The sequence below is a fragment of the Vicia villosa genome, linkage group LG2 (assembly GCF_029867415.1).
Source record: "Vicia villosa cultivar HV-30 ecotype Madison, WI linkage group LG2, Vvil1.0, whole genome shotgun sequence".
NCBI classification, from domain to species: domain Eukaryota; kingdom Viridiplantae; phylum Streptophyta; class Magnoliopsida; order Fabales; family Fabaceae; genus Vicia; species Vicia villosa.
Window position 1 is genome coordinate 49,317,415 of NC_081181.1, and position 8,986 is coordinate 49,326,400.

Sequence of the window (8,986 nt, forward strand, 5' to 3'; positions counted from 1 at the left end):
GATGAATGCATAGATGACACAGTTTATGGAGGCGTTGGCTAACATCACCAGGGGTCGGGAGGATTTGCGAGTTCTCATCGAGAATTCCAGGAGGACTGAAAAATGACCGACAACAGTATGGTTTGTTTGATGATGTGTCGGGCCGTATTGATGATCATCATGATGAAAATGAGTTCAGGCGTCCTAACTATGTGCCTTATAATCCTTTCAACCAGAATCAGGGTTTCCCTCCACCACCTTCGTCTCGTCTCCTTGGAGGAAGGGGTCATCAGAATCGGGGAAATCAAGACTTTGATTTCGAGAATGTTGATCAGCTATCAAGACACAGTGCTGAAGGTGTGCAAGATGATGGTGGTAAGATTCGTTTGATTGAGGAACGTCTTAGAGGTGTTGAAGGTAAGGGTGTGCTTGGTATGGACATTACTGATCTAGGATTGGTTCCTGGCGTGAGGATTCCACCAAAGTTCAAAGTGCCTACTTTTGAAAAGTACAACGGAGTTACTTGTCCCTTAACTCATGTTAAGGCTTATTACCGCAAGATGTCGGTTTACTCAAAGGATGAAGGTTTCCTGATGCACTTCTTCTAGGATAGCTTGGCTGGAGCTTCCTTGGAATGGTACATGCAACTAGAGCGTGCTCACATTCACTCATGGAGAGATCTTGTTGAGGATTTCCTTAAGCATTATCAGTATAATATTGATATGACGCCGAATAGGACTCAGTTGCAAATTTTGGTTCAAGGCTCTAAAGATCATTCAAGGAGTACGCCCAGAAGTGACGTGAGCTAGCCGCAAGAGTTCAGCCGCCAATGACTGAGCGCGAGATGATTGATATGTTCACAAGTACTTTATCTGGACATTACTATTTGGCTTGTAGTACGTCTGCAAGTTTTGCTGAAATGGTTAGATGTGGTGAACGTGTCGAGATGGGCTTGAAGATGGGAAAGATACAGTTGGGTGGTGTCGCTAGTTCTACTGGTGGAAAGAAACCGTCTGAGGGTTATACCAGAAAGAAAGAAGGAAACACGGATGCTGTGTATGGGCGAAGTGGCCAAGGAAGAGGCAATTCTCAAGTTAACACCGTTACTATTCCTATGCCACAGCAACAACAACAACAGGGGCAGCGCCCTCAATATCAAAATAACTAGTATCGGCAGAGAAGGGATAGAAAGATTGATCCGGTTCCTATGACATATGCTCAGCTTTTGCAGCACTTTCTCAGCATCGAGGAGATCACTTTGAGAGACGCTCCGAATGCTCCGGATCGTCAGTCTCCAAACTATAATGCGAATGCACGGTGTGCTTTCCACTCTGATGTTGCTGGACATGATACAGAGAGGTGTATTGCATTGAAGAATAAAGTCCAAGATTTTTTGGATCAAAAGGTTATTCAATTCACTCTGGCACCCAACATTGTCAATAATCCAATGCCTACCCGTGGGGGTCCAGCTGTTAATGCCATTGTCAATGGTGAGGAGGTGGATAGTGATTGTGATTTTGATAGCTGGATTCGTCCAAGTATTCCTGGAGAGATGCCTCGCAACTGGACAATTGAACATGTCATTCAAGTCACACACGCTCAGGAGTAAATCTCTTGTTTTTATTTTTCTTATCATTCCATAATTCCTACGCTCTGCCCGAGGCGTAGTGAATCATTTGTAGGGCCATGCAGTTTGCATTTTCAAAGTTAATCATGAAATAAAAGGACGTTTTTGCATTCAAATGTTTTGCTCTTTGTCTTTCTTTTTAGCTTTTTCTCCTTTAAATGGCAATGTTTTGCACACACTTGCACATAACTTAGCATATAAAAACTAAAATAAAAACATCAATCATGCAGATGTTCCACTACTCTGGATTCCATTGGTAACAGTTCCGTTATCGCTCGTTATGATTTTGACAATCCGATCTACCAAGGCGAGGAGGAAGCTTATGAAGATTGTGATCTTCCCGACGAGTTGGCTAGATTGTTGAAACAGGAAGAAAAGAAAGCGATTTAACCGCATCAGGAGGCAATCAATATGGTGAATGTTGGCACTAAAGAGTAAGTCTGAGAAGTCAAGATAGGGGCTGCGCTTGAGAATAGTGTGAAGCAGAGGCTTATTGCTATGTTGAAAGAGTATGCGGATATCTTTGCTTGGTCGTATGAGGATATGCCTGGTCTCGATACAGATATTGTGGTACACCATCTATCTCTCAGGGAAGATAGTCCTCCTGTCAAGCAGAAGCTTCGAAGGACTCGCCCAGATATGTCCGATAAGATTAAGAAAGAGGTTGAGAAACAGTTTGATGCTGGCTTCTTGCAAGTTGTGAATTACCCGCCGTGGGTCGCTAATATTGTTCCTGTGCCTAAGAAGGACGGAAAGGTCAGGATGTGTGTTGATTATAGAGATCTGAATAGGGCGAGTCTGAAAGATGATTTTCCTCTTCCCCATATTGATGTGTTGGTGGATAATACTGCTCCTTTCAAGGTGTTTTCCTTCATGGACGGCTTCTCTGGTTATAATCAGATCAAGATGGCACCAGAAGACATGGAGAAAATAACGTTTATCACACCGTGGGGAACTTTCTGCTATAAAGTCATGCCTTTTGGGTTGAAAAACGCAGGGGAAACGTATCAGCGCGCCATGGTGACTCTTTTTCACGACATGATTCACAAAGAGATTGAAGTGTATGTCGACGACATGATTGCAAAGTCTCACACCGAAGAAGAGCATTTGGTTCACTTGCAGAAGTTGTTTGAAAGGCTTCGGGAATTCAGACTGAGGTTGAATTCAAACAAATGCACTTTCGGAGTGCGATTTGGAAAGTTGTTGGGCTTTGTTGTCAGCAAAAAAGGTATTGTGGTCGATCCTGCGAAAATAAAAGCTATACAAGAAATGCCTGAGCCGAGAATAGAAAAAGAGGTTCGTGGTTTCTTAGGGAGGTTGAACTACATTGCTAGATTCATCTCTCATCTTACGGCCACTTGTGAACCAATATTCAAATTGCTAAGAAAAGATCAAACGGCCAGGTGGAATAATGATTGTCTAAAAGCATTTGAGAAAGTGAAAGAGTATCTGCGGGAACCTCCGATACTAATGCCTCCAGTTCCAGGAAGGCCTTTGATTATGTACCTCACAGTTCTTGAAAATTCAATGGGATGTGTGCTGGGTCAATATGACGAGTCTGGCCGAAAAGAGCATGCAATATACTACATTAGCAAAAAGTTTACCGACTGTGAATCCCGATACTCACTGCTCGAGAAAACTTGCTGTGCTTTGGTGTGGGCTGCTCGCCGGCTGAGGCATTATATGTTGGTTCACACCACCTTATTGATTTCCAAGATGGATCCTATCAAATACGTCTTTGAGAAGCCCGCTCTCTCTGGAAGAGTAGCCAGATGGCAGATGATTTTGAATGAATATGATATCCAGTATACTACCCAGAAAGCCATTAAAGGTAGTGTGCTGGCGGGTTATCTTGCGCATCAGCCTGTTGAGGATTATGAACTAATGAAGTTTGAGTTCCCCGATGAGGATTTCTTGTACATCAGAGATTGTAACATTCCTGGACTAGAGGAGGGACCCGAACCAGGATCGCGATGGACGCTCATGTTCGATGGTGCCTCTAATGCACTCGGGAATGGTGTTGGAGCTGTAATTACTTCTCCATCAGGATTTCATATTCCATTTACATCCAGAATTTGTTTTGATTGCACTAATAATATGGCTAAGTACGAAGCCTGCATCTATGGTATCGAAGCTGCGATCGACCTGCGAATCAAGTACTTGAAAGTTTATGGGGATTCCAATCTTGTCATTAGCCAGATCAATGGAGATTGGGAAACTCGCCATCAGAATCTGATTCCATATAGGGAGCATGTGATGAGACTCATTCCATATTTCGATGAGATCACATTCAGCATATTTCTAGAGAAGAGAACAATCTTGTTGATGCTCTCGCTACTCTGGCTTCAATGTTCAATGTGAAATGGGCCAATGAAGCGCCTAATATCACCATCAACAGGTTGGATGAGCCAGCATTCTACTTTGAGGTTGATGTCGAATTAGATGGTAATCCTTGGTATCATGATATAAAAAAGTTCCTCGAAACTCAAGAGTATCCTCCCGAAGCGTCGGTGACTGATAAGAAGTTTCTGAGAAGGTTCACAACTAAGTTTTACCTTAACGGTGGGGTTTTGTACAAGAGGCATCATGACGGTGTGTTACTCCAATTTGTCGTGAAAGAAGAAGCTTTGAAAATCATCGAAGAAATGCACGAAGGCGAGTTTGGTACCCATTCTAGTGGGCATACGATGGCTAAGAAAATCTTGAGGGCTGGTTACTATTGGTCCACTATGGAAACTGATTATCATAATCACGTCAGAATTTGTCACAAATACCAGATCTACGCTGACAAAGTGCACGTGCCGTCTGTGCCTTTGAATGTCTTGACTTCTCCGTGGCCTTTTGCAATGTGGGGCATTACATGATTGGAGGGATTAAGCCTACTTCTTCCAATGGACATCGCTTTATTTTGGTTGCAATCGATTACTTCACCAAATGGGTTGAAGCCGCATCTTATGCGAATGTTACCAAGCAAGTGATTAACCGCTTTATCAAGCACAACATAATCTGTCGTTAAGGGATTCCTAAGAAGATCATTACTGATAATGGATCGAATCTCAATAACAAGATGATGAAGGAGCTTTGTGAGTCCTTCAAGATTAAACATCACAATTCTTCTCCGTATCGTCCAAAGATGAATAGCGCTGTTGAAGCGGCCAACAAGAACATTAAGAAGATTGTGTAGAAGATGGCAGTGACCTACCGAGATTGGCACGAGATGCTGCCTTTTGCTTTGCATGGTTATCGCACTTCTGTGCGTACATCGACTGGGGCAACTCCCTTCTCACTTGTTTATGGTATGGAAGCGGTACTACCAGTTGAAGTTGAGATTCCTTCCCTAAGGGTTATGAAAGACGTCGAGCTTGACGAGTCAGAATGGGTACATAATCGATTGGATCAGTTAAACCTCATTGATGAGAAGCGTTTGGCAGCTATTGGTCATGGTCAGGTGTACCAAAAGAAGATGAGGAAAGCTTTTGACAAGCGGATGCGACCCCAAAGCTACAAACCAGGCGACCTGGTACTCTAAAGAATCATCCTTCCTCAAGGTGATTCTCGAGGCAAGTGGACTCCGACGTATGAAAGCCCCTTGTTGTGTAGAAAGTATTCTCTGGCGGTGCCATGATGCTTGCAACGATGGATGGCGAGAACTTTCCGCACCCTGTGAACGCAGATGTAGTCAAAAAATACTTTGCATAAACCTGATAAAAATAGAAAAAAAAGAAAAGAAAAAGAAAAAAGAAGAAAAGAAAAAAAAGGAAAAAAGAAAAAGAAAAAGAAAAGAAAATGAATCAGGCAAAAGAATGAGAAAGAAATAAATATACCCGCTAAGTTGAAAACCCGAAAGGGTGGCTTAGGCAAAAAAGGGACAAAAGCGAACGACTACATCTCGCATGCCACCTTGGCAATTACTCTTCATACCTGTTTGAAATGCTTAGGGCTCCCAACCGAGGGATAAGCAAGACTCCGTGTTCTTGAGTTTGCATCTTTGGCAACTCAAATCCCTAAAGCATTCACAAACCCCAATCGCTTTGTTTAGGGCTCCCGACCAAGGGATAAGCAAGACTTCGTGTTCTTGAGTTTGCGTTATTGGCAACTCAAATCCCTAAAGCGTTCACAAATCCCAGTCGGGTCCACAAGCTCTGTTGTGATACATCAACCAGTCATCAAGTCGGGCAGTGATCATCCCTAGTAAGTACGGTCTTCCAAAGCAACGGGATGAGAATGTCAAGGTTATAAAAGTGATAGCGAGATCGAAACCAATGGATATCCGTTTCACATTGCCATTTCCCTTGTATTCAACAATGTGTAGTTACCTCTTACTAGGAACTACTTCCTAAGTATATTCGCCCCTTTTTCGGGCATTTCGATTAATAAAGATCTTTTCATCTTAAAAAGCTGTTTTCTTTTACTGTTTTGTTTGCATGAAACGTCCTGAGTTTGTGTTAAACTTTGCATATGAAAACTGCATTGCTTTTACAATACATGATTAAAAATGATAAAACCTTTGAATTTACTTCAAAGTTTTGTGTAATTAGGATGGCAGGCAGAGATGTCATGTTATATCCTGGGGCATTTTCATTGGTTTACCTGGCAGGTACATCCGTTCGAGTGCACCATATCAGCAATGGCGGATCTAGCCAAGTGAGAGATTCTCATTCCCCAGCTGAGTCTATCCAGATGAGGTTTTCTTTTGTTCCAAGATCCTCATCTCCTCAGCAAAGCATATCTCGATGCAATCTTCGTGCTTCAGAAGCCTTATTCCTAGGTGGAATGTCTTCTCCCCAGTAGAATCATGATTGAATGGTATTTGATTCCCCAGCAAGCTCTTAATGAGGTTCCTTGCTCGAGTTCCTCATTTTCCCCAGTAGAGTGTTTCTCTCCCTAACAGATGGACCTGTTATCCCTAGGACAGTTATCTAATTCCCCAGTGGGGTTATCTTAACAAAAGGTTCTTATGCTAAATTCCTTATCCCCAACGGATCTCTCATCTCCTCAGTGGATCATTATGTAGAAGTATTCATCTTCCCCACTGAATCTTTCCTCAGTAGAGATTCACATGCATCCTCAGCAGGATCTGTTCTCGTCAAGGACTTCCCTAGCGGAATGCGTCCTATACAAGCAAGTTGGTCACTCCCCATCAGAGTTGTCTCCATGACTTGCCCTTATCTCCACATCCCGAGAGTGTCGAGAATTTTCTTCTCTAGTGTAGTTGCTAGGGTATTCCCCAAGTAGTCAATTGGGATTTTCATATCCCCAAGCAGGATTTATTCCCCATCCAGAGCTCGCATCCAGGTTTGATCGTCTCCAGCAGATTTCTGATCCATCTTTTCCAGCTCGTAGTTGTGACTTCTGGTCACTCGTCTTGTCCTCCCCGCAGAGTTCCATACTCTCTCCAAGATTACTTCAGCAATTCAGTGCTCCTCCGTTGCTTCCGCAGGCGACATCCGAATCATGCATCATTTGCATTGCATTCTTTAAGCGTGTAGTTTTTCCATCATTGGGATAATACTCCATAAAACAACATTCATACATGCATCATGCATAAATCATATCATATTTGTCTAAATCACATCATGCAACTCGCCTAATCATTATAGGAGCTTATCTTGATGTTCAAATCAAAAGAAGTTTGTCTCCCTAACTTGGCACCGTCAGATCAGTTGAAGGTGTCGCTACCGCGAAAATTAACAGAGTCGCCACTAACATATTTATCCTGAAAAGGAAGGGAATGCCAGCAAACCACAAAACAAAACAACGGTCTCACGACCAGAGAAAAGGGTAAGGGAGTCGGTTACGCGAGGGGAAGGTGCTAGCACCCCTCGCGCCCATCGTACTCGATGGTATCCACGCTTGTGTCTAAAAATATGGGTGTGTAAGCAAACTGTGCTAATCTGGACTAAAATGCATGCAAAATGTAGGGAAAAGAAAGAGTTATACTCGCACGGACCCTACCCCGCTGCCTACATATCCTTTTTGAGGAATTAGAGGTACCGTAGCTCAGCTAACTAGTTTCTGTTTGTTTTGTGTTTTTTAGGTGAACAAGTTACATTCACACTCCGCTGCTCGACCTTTGGAGACTTAGGCTGGGAATGGAGCGGAAATAACAAGCTCTTAAGAAAAGAAAATCAAAGAGTGTAGTTTGTGTTTTAAAGAATGCATGAGGAAAACCTAAGCTAAGGGGGAAAACTTGCTACCTAATGTTATCATACAAAGGGTACAAGTCTAAACTAGTCTATCAACCTACGGGGGAAAGCGAATGCAAACAAGAATATCACACAAAAGAGCTCCACTCGTAAAGCAAACAAAACCAACGACACTGACCGAGTGGTAGAAAAGAGGTCCCACCATAGCTAAGGGGAGCGAATCACCCGAGTCAACCAAGCATTAGACCTCGCGAAAATGATCGGGCCATAGACAAGAGGGCGAATCCCTCTCAGCAGCCAAGCCGTTACGGATCGGAAAGGAAAACGGTGCGTGCGTACACTGAGCATCAACGTCGAGTAACGCGAGCTATAGGAAATGCGGGGGTCCGGTTGCATGAACCCTTTTCCTGACATACTCGATAACAAGATCTTGTGCAGGTTCAGAAGCGAGCCACGCGTAGCGTGCGCTTACTGAACGGACTCGATGAGACCGGGCGGGGGTTGATTGCTAACCCTTTCCGCATGCCTTCCATGAGGACTTAACGGAGTGCCATATAGGACTTATTACACCGTGACTCCCTGCCGCAAAGCACAAATATAAACACACCAACAAAAACAGAGCCTCTTTCGAGGATTTGGCCAGATGCATGTCTAGGTCCTACTTCTCATGTTAAAGGATGATGCGAGAAAGCGATAAAGTGTGAGAAAAATAAAATGAAACGGAATCAATACCAAACGGATCATGATCCGTAAACTATAGCGAAGAGATAAAAGAAACTAAAGAATCCCGCGAGCGAGCTAGCAAAGCAAAAGCAAATAGTCAGCACACCGATTAGCCATGAAAGCACACAAAGGTCGACATGCGCGTAGAGCATAATCACAAAACACCTGCAAGAGAAATAAGCAAACCAAACAAGCAGATATAAAGTAACATGAACGTGTCTCCAAGATGAGAACACGATGCGAGTGAATGAAATCGTGTCCCGCAAATAAAGCGGAACACTCACGTAATAAGCGTCGATCGGTGACTATCCAAAAGCCTTCCACACTAGCGCACAAGTTAGAGATAACAAAACATCGCAATGGGAATTGCGTTGTTGCATTCTAATCTAAGAGAAAATGAATAACTAATGCAAACATGAAATGAACGACAAAATGTCAAGGGGAAAACAAAGATGAATAAACCACAATCAATCAATACCAATCATCTCCCAAGATAGCACGTTTCACAAGC